Source organism: Plecotus auritus (genome assembly GCF_963455305.1).
Source record: "Plecotus auritus genome assembly, chromosome: 7".
NCBI lineage: Eukaryota > Metazoa > Chordata > Mammalia > Chiroptera > Vespertilionidae > Plecotus > Plecotus auritus.
The window spans coordinates 159291682-159313739 of NC_137774.1; the positions used below are offsets into that span (position 1 = coordinate 159291682).

A 22058-nucleotide genomic window follows, 5' to 3' on the forward strand; every position below is an offset into this window, starting at 1 on the left:
AAACCACTTTACTTGCATCGTTTCATTTAACCTCACAACCACTCTGTAGAGTTATTGTTATTTCCGTGGCTGAGACATATTAAGAAAAGTTTGTGAAGTTGCTAACTAATTTCGGTTCCAGTTCACTAGGATAGATGTCATCGTGTGTTGTATTTTCTCAATAAATGTAGCAAACACCGATTTCTCTTCCCTGCACCACCAAGATTCTCATTTTGTAGTCAATAAAGCTGATGTTTCTGAGGTGAGGAGAATGCCCAAAATAACAACATGGAGCTAATAGGCGGCTGAGTCAGGCAATGGATCTTAGTCTGACCAACTGAATCTACTCTTACCCACCATCCTGATCTGACTTTTAAATGTTCAACCTAATGACCAGACATGAATCTTTTTATTCCATTTGGCATTTAGGGAAACCAGCTCTCTAGCAAGCAGATTTAATTATTAGATTTTGTGTTAGCATTCATGCCTGATAAAATATAATTTACCACTGTAAACAATAGTCCTTATACTACTGCTTACTTAGAAGAATTGGAAATCTCAGCTCAGATGAACATTGGTCATGGGACTGGCCACTGGTAGCCAATGTTTTTGCCATTTACAGCACTCTCAGGAAGGGCTGTCAACAACCTGGAAAGATATGAATAAATTCTAGAATTTTTGTTTTAACTTTTCAATACCCTCCAATGGTCAGAAAGCAAAGTTTGTAAAATTACACAAATTCTTTTAGAAGAATAAAATTTTACTGTAGCAAATATTAATTTTATTTTTAACTGTTTTAGAATCAAGTATAATTATATTTTTCTTTATATGTAGTTATTATTTACTAGAGGCCCATTGCATGAAGATTCGTGCAAGAATAGGCCTTCCTTCCCCTGGCTTCGCTCCCGGCTGCCTGGGAGCCCGTAAGTCCTTGCTTCTGGCTGACCAGGAGCCTGCAAGTCCTCACTCCCTACAGAGAACCGCCCACCTTCCCCTCATAGCAGGCATCCTGCCCTGCCTGGCCGCTCTGCACCTGTGTATGCAAATTAACCCACCATCTTTGTTGGGTTAATTTGCATACTCACTCCTGGTTGGCTGACGGGCGTCGTGGAAGTATGGTCAATTTGTGTCTTTCTCTTTTATTGGTGTAGATAATAGATATAATTTTTTCTCCTCTCATTGTACATCTATAATTTTAGGCTAGGATTGTGCTAGATATGCATAGCATAAAAAAGAACATTTTTAATTAAATGAGATTAAAGTTTCCATGTTTATCAATATTGGAACTCATCAAAACAACCTTGCTTTGAAACACATGAGTAGTTGGATTCCCCTTTATATCGGACACTTAATCATATTAGTTCTGTTGGCCTTTTTTCCCATCAAAAAAATGTTAAATGTTAAATGAATGACTAGGTATTTCTGACAATTTTCATAATGATAGTAAGTAGGCTTTCTAAGACAAGGTTTTTATTTCCTTACCAACTAGAGCAGAAAGCAAAGCAGAGACTAGCCTTTCATTGTTGCTGGGATACATCATTAAGAAATATTAAAGGAAATTATATATTAGTCTGATTAGTGCTTCCTTATCTGCAATCAAAGACTTTAAAGCTTACATATTAGGTTGCTAATTATAAGATGTTATTTTATTTTGAGTCAAAAATTTCAAAAATTGCTCCTAAATATTGAATGAGTAATTGGTTAAAAAAATATGATAGTTCAAGAAGGTAATAAAATCCTTGAACTTGGCAAATTATCTAAGTAAATTAAGTGAGGCAGAGTACAATGATATAATTTTATACTGATTAATTTTGTAAATATGTTGTTTCTAATTTTTTAGATCAGCTTTTTGTCGTAAAGACACACAAAAGAATGATCAGAAATTATAGGAGGGAAACATCTATAAAATATGTATATTATAATTTCTTTAGCTTTATATAGTTACTTAAATATTTATAATACTGTATTTCCAACCAAATACAAAATATATTGTCTGTCAATCTACAAAAGTGGGTTTAGCAGGCAGTCTTTCTCAAACATACACACATAACCATAGATTTTCTTAAATGAAGATATCTTGCTACAATGGTATTTGTAAGAGCCTATTAAGGGAAATGTTGTCAAAAAGGCAAACATAGAATACAAATCTTTCTTTTGAATTTGTTGACAATTTTGAGCAATTATTGTGTTCTCTTTGAATTGTAGGCATCTTCTGATAGACAAACCGCTGTAATTTTATCATGAGTCACTAAATATTTCTCACTGTCTTTATCCATAAAGTTATCTATTACTGTGTTTTAGTTACCAACCTCTGATATCTGATATATATGATAGCACAGAGAGAAAGACAGACAGACTGGGCAGATTGTCATATTGATTGGTTATTGGTTTATTTGTCATCCCTTGGTCCAATCACGGATATAATTATATATTCTCAAGCATTCAGTCTTTAATAATTGATATTAGAATAATGAAGAGTTTACCTTATTTTCTATTTATGTAGTATCCATGCTTTTCTGAATATGCTTCTTCAAATGAGTTTGAGTAAAAATCAGAACTCTATGGTTCAAAGTCTTGGAATCTTGGATATTGTGGGTGGTACAATATTAAATTTACATTATAAAGAAGTCTAGAATTAAAAGTTGCAATGACACAGATATAGATATATACAATTTAATAAGTTGCACATTTCCATTAAGTATTTTGCATGAAACTTTAAACAGATATTGCACATTTCAACTTAATGGGAAAATATCAATGGTAGACAATGTTTATTTGAAGTTTTTTTTAATTATTAGGAAATTATAGTCAATACATATGGATTACATTAATCCTATGAAATCTCTGCTGTCATATAATTTTTACCAAGTTTCATTAATTATTTTTAAGTCTTTTACTAGATATGAAAACTACTGACATCCGGTTTTCATTTTTGAGATGATTTTCTGTTCATTAATTAATGAAGTATTTTTTCCCTACTATCTTTAGGGACTACTATAGTGAAGCTTAATTTCTGAAAACACACATTGTTGAGGAGTATATTAATGACTAGAGGAAGAAAATATTGTGTGTTAATTCTTATAAGTAAGTGTACTCACTTCATAATGTAATTTTTATTAAATTTATTGGAGTGACATTGCTTAATAAGATTATATATTTCAATGATCTGTACATTACATTGAGTTCCCACCACCCAAAGCCAAATAATCTTTTAAAAAAATGCAAGTGGTGTTATTAAGGATGACTAGTCTTAGGGCTTACATCTATATTTTCCCAATAAGAAACTTTGTAAAAATAATACCAATTGTAGTAAACACTATACAAATCTAACTGCTACTTCTTTGTTTCTTTCTGGATTCTCTGCCAGTCTTCATGTTTAATAATTCATAAGTACTCTTGATTTTAATGCAGCTCTTTTTATAACCTGAGGCCTAATTGGTCTGTATTAAGCTCCCCCCAACTCACACTTCCAATCACCTGCTAGACTTTTCTAAAGGGTTAAAAACAAGTATATACTATAGGTATAAATATATTGTAACTAATTACTTTTTCCTTTCTAGTATTTTTAATGAAATATTACTAAAAATAAAGAATTGCTAGTCATTCCCAAATTGCAAACAGCTTGTACTCTGCCAGTTCATTTGTAAGCCACTGTTAGAATTTGAAACCTTTGTCCCCATAAAGCCTGAGTGATGAATGTGGTTAGGACACAAAGCTAATCTGAAATATTCTATCTAAATCAAAATGTAATTAAAATGTAACACCAGTGTTATTATAGAACCTAGCCATTATTTATCCAGCTCTTCTTTGAGAAGCAGTTTCCAATTTTAAAATTGGAACACTTGAACTTCATCTTTCTGTTCCATATCTCTAATTGTTCGCAGATTCTCCCCTCCCTTTCTTCAGCACCACATTTCAGAAGCTCCCACTTTGATAATATAAATTGAGGTACTTTATCAGTATGGAGAAAGCATCTCTTGGCAAGAAACCATTGGAAGTTACAAGGTCTTCATAAATCCTATTAGAGGCCCGGTGCACGAAATTCGTGCACGGGGGGGGGGGGGTGTCCCTCAGCCCAGCCTGCACTGTCTCCAATCTGGGAACCCTCGAGGGATGTCCCACTGCCCATTTAGGCCCGATCCTACCAGGATTACTGGCTCCCAACTGCTCACTTGCCTGCCTTTCTGATTGCCCCTAACCGCTTCTGCCTGCCAGCCTGATCACCCCCTAACCACTCCCCTGCCAGCCTGATTGATGCCTAACTGCTCCCCTGCCAGCCCGTTTGCCCCTAACTGCCCTCCTGTGCAGGCTTGGTCATCCCTAACTGCCCACCCCTGCAGGCCTGGGTCCCCCCCAACTGCCCTTCCCTGCAGGCCAGTTGCCCCCAACTTCCCTCCTCTGCTGGCCTGGTCACCCCTAACTTCCCTCCCCTGCAGGCTTGATCGCCCCCAACTGCCCTCCCCTGCAGGGCTGGTCTCTCCCAACTGCCCTCCCCTGCTGGCCTGATCACCCACAACTGCCCTCCCCTGCAGGCCTGGTCCCCCCCAACTTCCCTCTCCTGCTGGCCATCTTGTGGTGGCCATCTTGTGTCCACATGGGGGCAGCATCTTTGACCACATGGGGGCAGCCAAGTTGTGTGTTGGAGTGATGGTCAATTTGCATATTACTCTTTTATTAGATAGGATAGAGGTCTGGTGCATGGGTGGGGGCCAGCTGGTTTGCCCTGAAAGGTGTCCTGGATCAGGGTGTGGTTTCCCTTGGGGCATGGGGTGGCCTGGGCGAGGGGCCTGTGGTAGTTTGCAGGCCGGCCATGCCCCCCGGCAACACAAGCAGAGGCCCTGGTATCTGGGATTTATTTGTCTTCTGTAATTGAAACTTTGTGGCCTTGAGCGGAACCAAGCCTCCTGCTTGCACCGTGGCTGCAGCCATTTTTGTTGGGATTTATTTATCTTCTATAATTGAAACTTTGTAGTGGAGGCCAAGGCAGGCCAGGGCTGCGGGAACTTGGCTTCCTCCATTACAAGGGAAACCCAAGCCTCCTGCTCTCTCTGTGGCCACAGCCATCTTGGTTTGGTTAATTTGCATACTCACTCCTGATTGGCTGGTGGGCGTGGCTTGTGGGTGTAGCTGAGTGATGGTTAATTTGCATATCACTCTTTATTAGATAGGATTCTGTTTTGTGATCATTTTTGCATATCTACATTTTTCAGGAAAGCAGATCCACAATTGCCATTATATTTTACATTTTTATAAGTTTAGGAAACTAATACATATCATAGCTACATCATAATCAAATTAAATCTGTATCACTATACAACATAATTTATCATAAGAAGATATTTCAAGATTGTAAATCCAACACTTACTTTTGAGATGACAAAAGCAAAAGCCAAAGGCAGTACTCATTTAACCAAGCATATATATCTAGCTAATTTACACAGCTGAGTTCAAATACAGAGCAGTGAGGTTGTATCATATTACATGAATATGCATGTGAAAAATATTTGTGTGTTTTTTCCTCTGGTAATATTTTCCTATATTCACTTGGCCCTTGAATAACATGGAGTTTAAGGGCACTGACACCCCTCCACCCCCCATACAGTTGAAAATCCACATATAACACTTCATTCCCCCAAAACTTAAGTTGTTTCTCAGAATCTGTGGGAGATTAGTTCCAGGACTCCTGTGGATGCCAATATGTGTGGATGCTTAGGTCCTTTATATAAAACTAGAGGCCCAGTGCACGGGTTGGGTCCCTAGGCCTGGCTCCTGATCAGGGCAGATCGGAGCCTCTTTACTGCCAGCTGGGGCCTTCCTTCATTCCACGCTGCCCCCTAGTGGGCTGCGCTCATCATAGTGAGCGATAGAACTCCCAGTCTCCCAGTAAAACTCCTGTGGGAACACTTTGCATATTAGCCTTTTATAAATATAGACTAGAGGCCTGATGCACAAAAATCATGCAAGAGTAGGCCTTCCTTCCCCTGGCTGCCGGCACTGGCTTCCCTCTGGCACCTGGGACCCAGACTTCCCTGTGTCTGCCGGCAGGCACCTGGGACCCAGGTTTCCCTCACAGCCCCGGCTTTGTCAGGAAGGACAGAAGGACATCTGGAAGGGCATCCAGTCTAATTAGCATATTTCAATTTTATTATTATAGATTGTATATATTAATGCATATAATTATTCTTCTGTATCTGTGGACTCCCAACCTTGCCTAAAAAAATAAGTACAGCCCTAACTGGTTTGGCTCAGTGGATAGAGTATTGGCCTGTGGACTGAATGGTCCCAGGTTCAATTCTGGTCAAGGGCATGTACTTTCGTTGCGGGCACATCCCCAGTAGGGGTGTGCAGGAGGAGCTGATCAATGTTTCTCTCTCATTGATGTTTCTAACTCTCTATCCCTCTCCCTTCCTCTCTGTAAAAAAAATCAATAAAATATATATTTTTAAAAAGTACAAGTATTTATTGAAAAAAAAAAACGTCTATGTGTGGACCTACCTGTATGTTGTCCAAAAGTCCACTGTATATATTTATCTTATATTCTCAAGTGCTTCTCCAGATTCCCAATGCTAACAAGTTCTGACAACTTGTGGTCACACGTATAAACCCCTCTGCTTTTGTATATGCTATTAGATTATGTCCTTTATGGGATACATCCTCTTATAATATAGAACCATTAAATTTGCCCATAAAGGTGCCAAGTATCATGCATTTCAGCTGTCATATCAGCAAATGACAAAGAGATTGTTAGGAAGCTTGTAACTTCCCAGAACACACCCTTTTGGTGAGCATTCACCTGGAGGAAACCTGCTGTACCCTCTGAAGTAGTGGGAGGAATGGGGACATTGCTTCTCTCTTAGAGATAAGCAGAATCTTCTTCAGCTACTTGTCTAAATTCTGTGCACATATTGCACACTTCTGTTCATCATATTTAAATGCACAGTCCTTCAGAAAATTAAACAACAAAACAAAATCATTGCTTGCATTACAGAAAAACTAGAGTGAGAGCTGAAGCTCATGATTACATCTTTAAACATTTTCCTAATGTGTTGTTATTTTGAGTGGTAACTGTCAAAATAGTGTTACTAGGTATATGTTGCTCTGTTTATAGTAAGACACTTAACTCTTTTTTTCACCTACCTTTTCAAAACCACTTAGAAGCTAGAAGATAACAAAATGCACTCTCTTCTCAGAATTGTTTGGGAAGGAGAGGAGAGAGGATACTCTTCCTAGTGGTAAGGTCAATCACTACAAAAACAAAGTTCTAACCCTCTGCTATTAGAAATCCCGAAGCTAAAAATGTTAAGATGACACTTTTCCTTTTAATTTTCAACTTAACAATGTCTAATGCTTTCTTACGATATTGAGATGGTTTACATTTTGTGGTGGTATTATAGTTCTTTCTTATCTTATCTAAATTTTTTAAAGGTTTGGAACATACATGAAGATTATCCAAGCCAAACCCTGGTTAGAAAACACTGTTGTGTAGAGATATGGAATTATTTTAATTATTTTTATTCTTCTGTTTTGAATAGTTTAACATAAAAATAAAATGTTTGAAATAATCTATATATATAAAAGCCTAAGCAACCACCCGACTGACTGTTCAACTGGTGGCTATGGCGCGCACTGACCACTAGGGGGCAGACACTCAACACACAGGCATGGAAACACTGATGAATCTCAGAGGGAAGCGGGGAGGGGGGATGGTGGGAAGAGATTTACCAAAGATCTTATATGCATACTAGAGGCCCAGTGCACAGATTCATGCACTGGTGGGGTCCCTTGGCCTGGCCTATGGGGATCGGGCTGAAACCAACAGTCCGACATCCTTCACGGGGTCCTGGATTGCGAGAGGTTTCTAGGCCAGGCTGAGGGACCCCATTGGTGCATGAATTTGTGAACTGGGCCTCTAATACTCAATAAATCGTAATATATACTACTCCATAATATATATCAAATTATAATATATGCCACTTATTGATTTCATTTTACATGCCCATTTGTTTGCTAAATATTGGATACTTGAGAAGATTTAAACATCAGAATTACTCTGTAAGATATCCTATCTAATAAAAGAGTAATATGTAAATTAACCATCACTCCTCGACAAAAATGGCGTTGCCCCGGCAATGGGAGCCCAGCATCTGCTCCTTGGCCACAGAGGGAGGTGAGGGGCCTCTGGCCAGAGGACTGGGTGTGGGACGCTGAGCTCGTGTCACCAGCAGCAATGCGAACTCAGCATCCGCGCCAAGGTTGCGCGGAGGGAGGGAAGGGGCCTGTGGAGCGCGAGCCCAGCGTCCGCGCCCCGGCCATGTGGAGGGAGGGGAGGACCCAGAAAAATGGATCTTTCCAGTTCCTGATGCTGACGGAGCCCTATGGGTGCCGGGGTCCTCTGCCTGCAGGTCCCAGTTGCAGCCCAGCAGCCCCAGTCGCAGACTGGAAGCCCCCTGCCCACGGTCCAGATGTGACCAGCGTGGCGCCCTGGCAGGGGGGTTCCAGCGGGCGCACTACAGACATCAAATCTCTGCTGCCGAGGCTGCCCCCCGCACACTCGCAAGTAGTATGGTCCAAGGGGGCGACTCCTGAGGTGTGACTCCCATGGCAGCTGATGTGTACCACACTGGGCGGGGAAGCCAGACCTGAAAGCCCAAGCCCCCGAGTACCCGAGCTGCAGGGCGTCGTGGGCCGGGGCCCTGAGGAGGCCCCAGGGCAAGCATCTTCCCAGAGGCTGTGCGGAAGGAGGGGAGGAGCCTCTGGCTAGAGGCCGGGGTGAAGATGCTGATGTCTTTGCAGGATGGGCTGAGGGATACCCCCCCACTCCGCACCCCCGTGCACGGATTTTGTGCACCGGGCCTCTAGTAGATAAATGAGACTTGTTTTTGAGAATGGGAAACAAAGTCTAAAAGGTAAAGTGACATATACCATAGCACTTGGGCATCCGAAGTTATATTAACAAATTCTATATTTTCCTATCTGCATCAGTTTACGCCAAACTTCATGGCTTAAAACATTATTTATTATCTCACACAATTTCTGAAGATTTGGAGTCTAGGAGTGGCTTAGTTGTGTGCTTCGTACTCTGGGCCTCTCACAACAGCTCAGTTGCCTGCATTCATCCTGAGGCTTAGTTAGGACTGGAAAATCCACTCCCAAGCTCACACATAGTTATCTGTAGGCTTCAGTTCCTCCCTGGTTATTGGACTTAGGTTCCTAGCTCTTCAACACATGGGTGGGCTTCTCTGTAAGGCAGTAGCTGACTTCTCTAAGAATGATTGATCTAAGAGGAAAGGAGGAAGAAAGGGAAAGACACCCAAGAGGAAAACTGCAGACTTCTTGTAACAATCTCAGAAGGGATATGCCCTCAGTTCTGCTATATTGTTATTAGAAATCAGCCACTGAGTCTAGCACACACTCACAGGGTAGGATTAGAAAGTGTATAGTTTTATTTTCAAGATCACACACTACTCTTATAGAATGCTTTCATATATGTTTTGTCACATGTAAATTACCATATTTAAAACTGAAGTTAGTATTGCCCTCATCCTATATAATAAAGACCTAATATGCTAATTAGATCAAACAGCAGAACTACCATCCAGACAACCTTCTGGACGACCATCTGGATGACTTTCTGGACAAAGCCAGGGCTGCGAGGGCCGAGACAGCCGTGGCTGTGAGGGCCAAGCCCCTTGCACAAATTTTGTGCATCGGGCCTCTAGTATATATGTAAAAGGCTAATATGCTAAGTGTCCCTCCGCCCATCCGACTGGTCGCTCTGACGCACACTGACCACCAGAGGGCAGACGCTCAATGCAGCAGCTGCTGTGACATGCACTGGCCATTTACAGAGAAAGAGCAGCGTGGACTTGGCACTGACAAAGCATCACTCGGCTTCCCCCAAGTGGGACACAGGCCCCGCCACCACCCTGGAGCGACAGCCCACCAAATCACAGCTGACGCTGCCGAGACCCCATGTCGCAAAATACAGCCCAGACCAGCCCGGAAACGGTTGCTGACAGTGCCAGGTAATGATATCATGTAGCAACGCCCAGCTTCCTCTTCCTAGCAACTAGCCTCCTTGCAGTTTCTTCAGCCCAGGAACATGACTTGCTTCACAGCCAGGTGGAAACATTTCACACTTTAACCAAATGTCTGTGAAGCGTTTTCCCGTGCCTCATCTCATTTGATTCTCACAGAAATACTGGAGTAGGTAGATAGGAGACTTGATGGAGTCCTATTTTATTTTCATTAGATAGAAAATGGAGACTTACAAAGCTGAGAAACTTGACCCGACTGAAAAGGCATAAGAAATGGTGGAACTTGAAAATGACTTCAAGTTTTCTCACTGTGCAAAATATAGTGAAATGCTGCTGCAGTTAAATATTTTACCCTTTGTTCTCCCTGTGTGTTCTACAATAATAATCTGCTTCGTGTTGATATTTACTGCTGTGTTGCTGACAATTACCTGAAATAGAAGTTGGGGTGCTTCACTGGGCTGGACAAAGTTTGGCTAAATCAGAAAGCAGGTGTAATTAAGCAAGTTTATTCTATATCTACACTAATAAAAGAGAAACATGCAAATTGACCATCCCTCCTCTATGCCCACCAGCCAATCAGGAGCAAGTATGCAAATTAACCCAACAAATATGGAAGTTAATTTGCATACACAGGCACGGAGCGAAGACTGAAGACAGTGTAGAAGGAAGCCTAGTGCTGCAGAAGGGAGTGAGGCAGCGGAGAAGGGAGGGAGCGAGGCAGCGGAGACTGGAGGGAGCAAGGCAGTGGAGAAGGGAGGGAGCGAGGCAGCGGAGACTGGAGGGAGCAAGGCAGTGGAGAAGGGAGGGAGCGAGGCAGCGGAGACTGGAGGGAGCAAGGCAGTGGAGAAGGGAGCGAAGCCACCGAGGCGGGCTTCGTTCCCTTCTCTGCTTCGCTCAGGCTGCAGGAAGCCCTATTCTTGCAGGAATCTTCCTGCAACGGGCCTCTAGTCCTATCTAATAAAAGAGTAATATGCAAATTAACCCTCACTCCGCTACACCCACCAGCCACGCCCACCAGCCACGCCTACCAGCCAATCAGAGCAAATATGCAAATAAACCCAACAAAGATGGCTACGGCCACAGAGAACAGGAGGGAGGCTTGGGTTTCCCCGGCAATGGAGGAAGCCAAGCTTTCTGCCTGCCCTTGCTGGCCTAGGCCTCCACTCAAGGCTACAAAGTTTCAATGATAGAAGATACATAAACCCAAACATAAATGGCAGCAGCCACGGAGCTGGAAAGAGCAGGAGGCTAGGGTTGCCCCCGGTGATGGAGGAAGCCAAGCTTTCCGCACACCCTGGCCGGCCCAGGCCTCCACTTAAGGCTACAAAGTTTCAATTATAGAAGATACATAAATCCCAACAGAAATGGCTGCTGCAATAGAGCGAGCAGAAGACTTGGCTCCACTCCAGGCTACAAAGTTTCAATTGTAGAAGATAAATAAACCCCAGATACCAGGGCTTCCGCTTGGGTCGCCAGGGGGCGTGGCCGGCCTGCAAACCACCACAAGCCCCTCACCCAGGCCACCCCATGCCCCAAGGGAACCCCCACCCTGATCTGGGACACCCTTCAGGGCAAACCAGCTGGCCCCCACCCATGCACCACACCTCTATCCTAGCTAATAAAAGAGTAATATGCAGATTGACCATCACTCCAACACACAAGATGGCTGCCCCCATGTGGTCAAAGGTCCTCCCCCCGTGTGGACACAAGATGGCCACCACAAGATGGCCAGCAGGGGAGGGCAATTGGGAGGGACCAGGCCTTAAAGGGAGGGCAGTTGGGGGCGATCAAGCCTGCAGGGGAGGGCAGTTAGGGGTGACCAAGCCGGCAGGGGAGAGCAGTTGGGGGCGACCAGGCCTGCAGGGAAAGGCAGTTAGGAGGGACCCAGGCCTGCAGGGGAGAGCAGTTAGGGGTGACCAGGCCTGCAGGGGAGGGCAGTTAGGGGTGACCAGGCTGGCAGGGGAGTGGTTAGGGTGTGATCAGGCTGGCAGGCAGAAGCAGTTAGGAGCAATCAGGAAGGTATGCAGGGATCCACTGGGATCGGCCCTAAACGGGCAGTCAGACATTCCTCGAGGGGTCCCAGATTGGAGAAGGTGCAGACTTTGCTGAGGGACACAAACACCCCCGTACACGAATTTCGTGCACCGGGCCTCTAGTATATATATAAAAGGCTAAGTTGACTTGTACATGCGAGATATATATAAAGCTCTCGCTGGTGTCAATCGCATATGTATGTTTCAATCTGTCACTGTCGATGGTGAATTTGGTTGACACTTCTATTATAGAGAAAGGGAGAATAGTGATATTAAAAATATTTCTTCTAATTAATTTCCTTTCAATGTACATGAATTCGTGCACTGGGTCACTAGTATTATTATAAGAGTAAAAGTGATTTAACACAGTGATGGCTTAATGTATTTTGTTTGAATAAAGAAAAAGTAGGGCTATGAAAGGCAGTGGTACTTATGATGAATGTTTATTTAGAGTATCATGATGTAATTCTGAAAAAAAGATTAATTATTCCTTTATGTTAAAATTCACATGCTATTTATTTGGCTTTTGATTTAGATACTCAAATGTATACCTCAATCATTTTGAATGTGAAGAAAATATTTATTCAATGATTGAGTGATAATGGCCAGTTATTGTTTATTTCACAAAATGTCATATTTACTACAGAAAATGTCAGTGTTAACTTTCTTCTTGGTCTAACATTTTATTTATAAAGTATTTGTGTCTAATATTTCCAATTTTATCTAGCAGTATAATCTGAGTTTCTATTTTAAAGATATTTTAATACTTTTTATGTGAACATTTATTTTGTAAATAATTTTAAATATATTTCAAACATATACCACTTCATACCTGAAACTTGTTTCATATTCAGTGAGAAATCCAGACTTTCTAAAACTTGCAATTATCCATAGCAAATATAAGGCTTATTCTCCAGTTTATTTTGTTTCCATTGCAATTAATTCAAGGGATTCAAATGTAAGTAGATAAATTGAAGGATAATTAGTTTGGCTCATTTTAAGATGAAGAAGGAGTTTTTGGAAAGAGTGAACAAAAAAGATAATGAAGTAATAAAAATGGAAATGCATGATGATATATACTTATCTGTGATAACTATTAAATTTAAAAATTATTTAGTTCTTTCTTCAATAATAAAGGGCATTTAAAAGTATTATGTCAGAGTGAAGTAAAATGTCTACTTAGATATATAATGTATTGATTTGTACTTAGAGAAGGTGGTCATTAATGTATTAAAACATAATTCCTAAGGGCTTCTCCAGTATATTAATAATAATGACAATAGTCATAATATAAACTACAGTTTATTTAATACCAGACAATAATACACTGACCAAATCTTATGTGATTACTTTATTTGTTTTCAAATTTTAGAGAGGAGCATATAAAGGGTCATTAGTTATTAGTAAGTAAATTCCCCAAGGTACAAATAAGAGCCAAACTAGGATTTGCATTTCATCTGCTTGATTTCAAAGTCTGGTTTAGATTCTGCCTCTTACTCGGATGACATTTTTGGAAGGCTCCTCTTATGCAAAGGTTTGATGGATATTTTACCATTGTTAATAATAAGTACTAGTATGTATCCATTCAGATTTTTTTCACTTGTGAATTTTTAAATGGATTTAATGTATACATTGGCAAAATTGTTCCACTTAGCAATGATTTATCCTTATTTTCCACATAATTTAGGTGTTCATTCACCGTGTTATTTTTTTAAATATTGCTCTCATTTTTTAAATATTTTTTTATTGATTTCAAAAAGAATCATTGATTGGCTGACTCCTGCACGCCCCCACACTGAGGATCGAGCCCACAACCCAGGCATGTGCCTTGACTGGGAATTGAACAATGACCTCCTGGTTCATAATTCGACACTCAACCACTGAGCCATGCTGGCTGGGCACATCATCTCATTTTTACTGGCTCATTATTCCTTTACATGCTTGTACCCATTTTATTTAAGCAATATTTTATGAGTAAAAAATTTTCCACTAGGATGAATCTCCATAAAGTTCTAAATTTTTACACATCTATGATTATTTTTTATAGAAAGCATTTTGGAATTTTTTTTTTAACTTTTTTTTTTTTAAATATATTTTATTGATTTTTTACAGAGAGGAAGAGAGAGGGATAGAGAGTCAGAAACATCGATGAGAGAGAAACATCGATCAGCTGCCTCCTGCACACCCCCCACTGGGGATGTGCCCGCAACCAAGGTACATGCCCTTGACCGGAATCGAACCTGGGACCTTTCAGTCCGCAGGCCGACGCTCTATCCACTGAGCCAAACCGGTTTCGGCAGCATTTTGGAATTTGAAAGATATTTTCTACACATCTTTATTAACCAATTAGAAAATGTGATAAATTGAAATGTTTCTTTTACAGTAGCAATGGTGATTGCTATACATGTAAAACTAAGTAAAACATCTGAGCAATAGATGTTTTTTCATGATCTTTTAAAGCCAGCTGCTACCCAACAAGCTCAATCTTTCTACAGGAGGAGACATTATCTTTATTACTCTGGTCAGGGAATAAATCTTTCCTTTTCCTTGAAGAAATATTTGATCTCTATGAAGTACGGTTCTACCTGTCTCTATTCTATCTCTGGTCTATGGCTTTTATAAGGACATCCATCCCTCTTGCTCATGTTCCAGGTAGCCTCATGCAATAACTTGGATCATCCTCACAAGACTCTATAAGATAGTTCTGAATCTTGTACTAACTTTGTAGAGGAGATTAAGTAACTATGGCACTGCTTCAGTGAACTGATGAACATAATTTACACAAATATTTGCTATTTACACAAATAAGTGTATTTTACATGATATCAGGTAGCTATTGCTGCATAACAAAACTCACCAACTTAAATAATAATAATAATACTTAATATCTCTCTTTCTCTGTGTACGCCAATAAATCAGGAGCAGCCAAATTGGGTAGCTTTGGCCCAGGTTTTCTTATGAAGTCACATATAAGAAGTGTTGGCAGGAGCTTCCATCTTCTGAAATTTTAACTGGGTGTGAAACACACTTACCTATCTATTGCTGGTGGTTGGCAGGAGGCCTCAGCTTTTCTCCATTTGGGCTTTTACTTGAGTCTCCACATGATGGGGAAGTTGATTTTCCCTAGGGCGAACAATCCAAGAGAACACAAGGTAGAAACGTTCATATTTTCTATAATATTCTTATTGGTTGTACAGGTTGACCCTAATCAATGTCAGAAGAGACTACACAAGTATGTAAATACCAGGAGGCAAGACTCTTGGGGATCACAGATCACTGGTGACTTTACCTTCACTCAAATGCCTAATTCTCATTTAAAGAATATTCAACTGTGCCCTACATAAATGTTTATTTCCAACCCATTCTTCACCCTGAAAAAGTAAAATGAAATTTTATTATTATATTGATATGTCAGAAAGTAATGGCTAGTATATGTCACAGCATTTTTTTTCTTACTAAAGGTAAACTCCTATTAACTAAAAGACTTTAAAGATAGCATTGTACTTTGTCTACTAAGCAAGTAGAATTCTAGCTGTATGGTTATTTTAGCTGTCCGGCACTGTCATTGAACTTTGGTTTTGAATAGAGTTAATCACTTATTATTTCTAATATTACTTATTGTATCAAATGTGCAAATTACATCTAGTTTTAATTTTATTCTCTCTGGTAGCCACGAAATTCTGCATTTACTACTGACACTCATAATCTCCCTAAGTGCTAGGACTAAGAGAACAGAGAAGTTAGCTAAAAACACAGCCAATTGAAATGTTGGCCAGGCAATGCCCTTTAAGGCATTTCATATGTGAAAAGTCTTCAAGTTATCTTCCTTTCCTTTTATTAAGACTCCCTGTCTTCTACTTTGCTCAAAATGCTGTTTACAAATAAAATGTGTAATTATATTCCATTCTCTTGGTGAATGTGTGAGTCAGTTAGAAATCGAGTTTAAATATAACACGGAGATCAGCTCTGCTCAGGCTGGAGTTTGTATCTTTCCTAAAGCTGATGTTTCTATTCTAAAAACAGAACATCTCAGCTTTGGGAGAAATTCAAAGGTTATAGGGACCTCACATGAATCTGAAGTTAGGAGCTTTTCTGCCAAAGATAAATCAGTTAATGTTTGAGGCCTTTTAGTCACAGGGAACTCAGTTATATCCTGAAGAAACCTTGGTCAATTTGGGGCTAGTGTAAGTTGTTCTGTGAGTTCTTCCTTTTACTGAGTCAAAAGTTAGACTGTTTTTCAGTGTGATCATTTTTCATTTTTGTGTAAAGCATATCATAAATGAGTGCCCACGCAAATGTAATACCTCTACTGTCCACACTGTTTTCCATGAGAAGTCAGGGCCATGCTCCTGGTCATGAACCATTGACTCGGATGTGATTCCTGCTTGCACTTCATCCCAACCCCATTTCTCTGCTGCTCCAGAAATAAATGAAATACTGCTATTATAAATTAAAACTCTAAAGCCAGCAAATTTCATAGTGAAGATGTACTGAGATTTTAATGAGGTAGAAGTGTTCTCAGGCTTGTAAGTACAGGCATATTGGAGACTATCTTTAGAATAAGGATTGGTAAAATGGAATGATACAGAGAAGAGACCCAAAACCAAAGTTTATTATGCTAATGTTATAAATTCACAAGGAAGAAATAATCTTCAGTAATGAATTATGACTATTGTGATCTTTTTAGTGATGTCATCTACTGGTAGACATGTGGGTGTTTTATTATAAGTTTTTTCATTAACAGTAAAGCATTTTATTATGTAACTAAATCTTCTTTTTCTGATTCCATACTCAGAACCTATCATTTTTAAGATATTATTTTATTGATTTCAGAGAGGAAGGGAGAGGGAGAGAGAGAAACATCAATGATGAGAGAGAATCATTGATTAGCTGCCTCCTGCATGCGCCCTACTGGGTATTGAGCCTGCAACCAGAGTATGTGCCCTAACCAGGAATTGAACTGTGATCTCCTGGTTCATAGGTTGATGCACAACCACTGACCCACACTGGCCGGAAGAACCTATCATTTTTTAATTGGTATTCTATGTAGTTCCATCTATAAGGAATGGGTGTTCTGCTTACTTTGGAAAAAGTATTGCAGTCTGAATATTTTAAGTACATAACTTGGTGGCCTGGACTAAGATTATCCTGTGCCACATTAAAATTAGTGGGCTGCATTTTCTGTGTGACATCAAAATTATATTATTTCTCAGCAAGCCACCATTCTTTGGACTGAACTTAGCCATTGAATATTTCTATACTTGCAACAAATTCATGGTGGCAGGCTGAATGATGATCCCCCACAGATGCCCCAATCCTCAGGGTATGTAAATACATTAATTTATACAGCAGAAAGGATTTTACAAATGTGTTTAAGTATCTTAAAATTAGGATTATTCAGATGGGCCTAATATAATCATGAGGGTCCACTTAATAGGGAAGTAGGCAGATAAAAGTTAGAGACAAGATATGTGACAGTAGAAGCAAAGGTTGGAGCAGTAAGTTTTGAGATGGAGAAAGGAACTACAGGCTAGGGAATGTAGGTAGCTTCTAATAGCTAAAAACAGCAAGGAAACAGATTCTTCACAGTCTCCAGGAGGAACACAGCTCTGCCAATTAATAGATTTTAACCTGTAAAACTCATTATGGACTTTTGACCTCCAGAACTGCAAGCAATAAATTTGTGTTGCTTTAAGTCACCAACTCTTTGGTAACTTGTTTTAGCAGCAATTAGAAACTAATACAACAATTCATCTTTTGACAGCTTTTAGATGGTACCCAATTGGCCTTTTTCTTGTTAACAGCTCCATCTTAAAATTATTTTTTTTTCTTTCTAAATGTCTACATATATACCTGGTACCACACATAATTATTTTCTGAAGTAAACCCAAAATGTTAGACACAGTCTGACATCTCACATTCTTTTTTATTAGCTTCTATGGTGTGTATTTGCATTTTAAAATCACAACTGCATTGGAGGTGGCCACAGGATCTGGTAAGACATTATAAAAATCAACATAAATTGCCGTATCTCTTTATACTTAGAGATCCTTTGACTTAAAAAGTCAGACACCACTAAAATCTTTCCCTAAACTTTCAAATATTTAAATTTGAAACAACAGCATTTTTAGAAAAATTTTCGTAGAAAATAGGAAAATAAGAATGATTTATTAAGGCCAAGTAATGATATAACAAAAACACACACAAAAAAAACAGGATCCAGTTTTTAATGTAAACATAAATGCAAAAATCCTAAAAATAGCAGCACAATGAATCAAGTAACATATAAAAATAGTAAAATTGAGTTTGCTTCAGAAAATGCATGGTTGGTTTAAGTTTGAAATACAATAAATTTCAAAAAATTTATAGACTATAAGAGATTTCTTTCATTTTCTCAATACATAGGAAACAATATCAGATAAAATTTAACACAATTCATAATAAAATGTAAGCCAACTAGATAGATAAGAGCCATTTCTTTAGCAGATACAGTATTTAAACTAAACATTTATATTTATTGGTAAAATAATAAAAATATCCCTGTATTTATTAGTCAGGGTTCCCCAAAAAACAAAACTAGTAAGATAGATATGTAGAGAGAGAGAGATAATATAAAGGAGATTATGGGAATTAGTTCATGCTATTGTGCAGGACAAGCTATACCACAATATAATATCTGCAACTGGAGAAGCCAGAAAGCCGGTGGCATCACTCAGTGAAAGCTGGTGGTTTCACCCAGGGGAATTACTGGTGTAAGTCTTGGAGTTCAAATGCTGGAAGACCAGGAGCTGCTATGTCTGAAGGCAGGAGACTGTATGTCCCAATTCAAGAAGAAAGTGAGCTAATTTTCTCATGCTTCACCTTTTTTGTTCTACCCAGGCCTTCGATGGATTGGATGAAGCATGCTTACATTGGTGAGGGCAGATATTTACTTAATCTACTGAAAGGAATACTCATCCCTTTGCAGAAACACCCTCATAGCCACCCAGAAATAATGTTTTATTTTATCAGTCAAGTTGAGGAATAACTCATTATACATCCTCTAGAAATCAAGGGCAACTCAAGAATGATTCATTAAAAAAAAAAAGAATGACTCATCAACACTTCCAGTTAACATTATATAAGAAGTTCCTATCAGTACAAAGAAAATGAAATAGGAATGTAAGAAATGGCAAAGAAAAAATAAAAATATTATTAAAGGTAAGAGGACTATGTACATAAGCAGTTTAACAGATATACAGATATATAATTAAAATTGATAAATAAGTTTAGCAGATTTGCTGATAAAATGCCAAAATGTAAATACTAATTTTATATATTTTTACATATCAGCTAAAAATTAGAAATTAAAAATACTATTTATATGTACATTGGATAACATTAAATACTTAGGAATATATATAATGTAAGGTATGTAAGACTTCTAAAGACAAAATCTCTCAAAATATTATGCAGAGAAAACAAACAAAATGAATTAGAGGAGATACATGCTATGATCAAGGATTAAAAAACAGTGAATATGACAGTTCTTTCCAAATAGATTTGTAGATTTGGTGGAATCCCCATTTAAAATAATTCAGCAGAGTATATACACTTGTATGTTTGCATAAATTGACAATCTGAATGTAAAACTTATGTGGAAATGCAAATATTCAAGGATAGTAAAGACAGTCCTGAAGAAAAATATGGTTGGAGGGCTAATGATGTTTGATATCCAAAGTAATTAGAATGCTACATAGTAAGAAAGGGAATAGTGTGATATAGGTTTAAGAACAAGCCAATATAATAGTGGAATAAAACTGAGACCACAATCATTTCTCACATATACAGCCATCTGACTAATACAATGTCAGTGTGGTTATGCCATACAATGTTATAAACTTGACTTTTTAACAAATGGGTCTTCATCAATTAAACATACATTTCACAAAAAAGTAGACCTTGACTCTCATTTCATTCCATATTCAAAATAAATTTGGTCTGAGTGGACTGTAGCTCTAAAAGTATATGTTAAAACAACATAGCTGTGGAAGAATACATATAGGAGAATATTGATGTGTTTGTTTTTTAATGGACACAGAAGTCACGGTTACAGAAAAAAATATTAAACTGAAGTGTTTTTAAGTTAATAACTCTGTTCATCAAAATATGAAGAAAGGAAAAAGCAAATCACAGCGGAAATATATCCTATATAATAAAAGGTCAGTGACCATAAGCTTAACGACCAGAATGACTGCTCGACCAGTCGCTATGAGGTGAATTGACCACCTCTTGGTCCCTCCCCTGGCCCGCAGGTTCTGATCGCAGCATGGCGAACAGGGAACCACGGCGAACCAGGGTGGGTGGGGCAGGGCAGGACTGGGGACTGGCGAGCAGGCAGAAAATGGCCCTGATCACAGGCTACGTCTAGGAACCCTACTCGTGCTCGAATTCGTGCCCTGGGCCGCTAATATATACAAATAACTGTAGTTATGGTAAAGCAATCATATCAGAATCTGTAGAGTCCAACAGAAAAAGAGGGACATTGCAAAACTGGGAATATTTTCAGGCATTCTACTCCTAGATATATGTGTATGTATCACAGAAATAACTCATATACATATCTGCATCCAAAGATGAGTACATGGATGTTTATAGTGCCATTACTCATTATAGCTCCCAACCAGAAACATTGCAATGTGCCATTTCTTACATTCCTATTTTGTATATAGGTCCAATGCAATACTGTACGACATTGAAAAGATTCAATTACTGCTATATATTGTGGCTTTGGTAAATCTCATGTACACAATGTTGTGTAGAAGAAGCCACTCACAGGGATAACATCTCATATCATTTATATATCTGAGGTAATCTTTAGAGATAAGAGTTAAAGTAAAGGCTTTCTTTCATAGGGGAACCAGTGACCTAAAGAGGGAATGTGCAAGGCATCTAGAATGCTAGTAATGTTTTAATTTTGGAGCTGACTACACAAATGCTTTTGCTTTGTAAACATCATTATTGTATATATATTAAAATCTGTATGCCCTCCTATGTGTATTATATTTCAATGAAAATAAATTTATTATAAATAGATACATTCTCAATGTAATAGATATACAAAAGAGAAAGATTGATTGGAAAGAAACACAGCCAATTTAGGAACATCCTAAGTCAGGAATTAAAATTTAGCCAAGCCCGGGGAGATTGGTTCTGGATGTTATTAATCAAGTTTGCTTTTTCTTACTTGGCAACCGAAATGCTTGCCTTTGTTTCTCTCTCCATGTTCTCCTGTATTGTGCTTGTTTCAGTCTATGGATATAAAGCTGTGTGCTAGAAATGCCTGGTGGGGGGGGGGGGTCACTCACCTAGGCCCCCAGTCATCTTCTCATAGACACCCCCCTTCCCAAAGCATTGTAATGACTGAACCAATTCTTGTGGTTCTTTTTGTTGTTAATCCTCACCAGAGAATATTTTTCCATTGATTTCTTTTAGAGAGAGGGGAAGGAAGAGGGAGAGACAGAGAAAGAAACATCAATGTGAGAGAGAGAGACATCGATCCGGTTGCCTCCAGCATGTGCCCTGACCAGGGCCTGGATTTAGTCTGCAACCTAGGTACATGCCCTTGACCAGAATAGAACCCAGGACCCTTCAGTCCAAAGGCCAACTCTCTATCCACTGAGCCAAACCGACTAGGGCTTGTGGTTCTTATTATGAATGCAGTATCTATCAGGAAACTTTAAGGAAAAAAAAAAAAAAAAACGTTTATTATTTACTGGCCCTGAAGTAAACAAAGCACCTGGTGAGGTGGAGGGGGACATAGCAGGGTCATAGGAGGATGGGGGAGAGTGCCTTGGCCTTGTGTTCTGCTTTTATTATGGTCCAGGGTTATTAGTGAACTTAAAACATAAGGGAGGGAATTTAGAGCTTAGAAGAAGGAAAAAAGAGAAAAGTAACCCAAATAGTCTGTTATCAAAATCAGTCAAGATCTCTTGAAACAAAGGAGCTTCAATGACTCTTTATCTTGAAA

The 22058-nt window shown here is 39.3% G+C and overlaps 1 protein-coding gene across 12 annotated transcripts in view; it reads left to right on the forward strand.

The window, feature by feature from the left end:
* CDH18 (cadherin 18) overlaps positions 1–22058 on the forward strand; it is a 727687-nt gene that overhangs the window by 429386 nt on the left and 276243 nt on the right. The window lies entirely within an intron of this gene.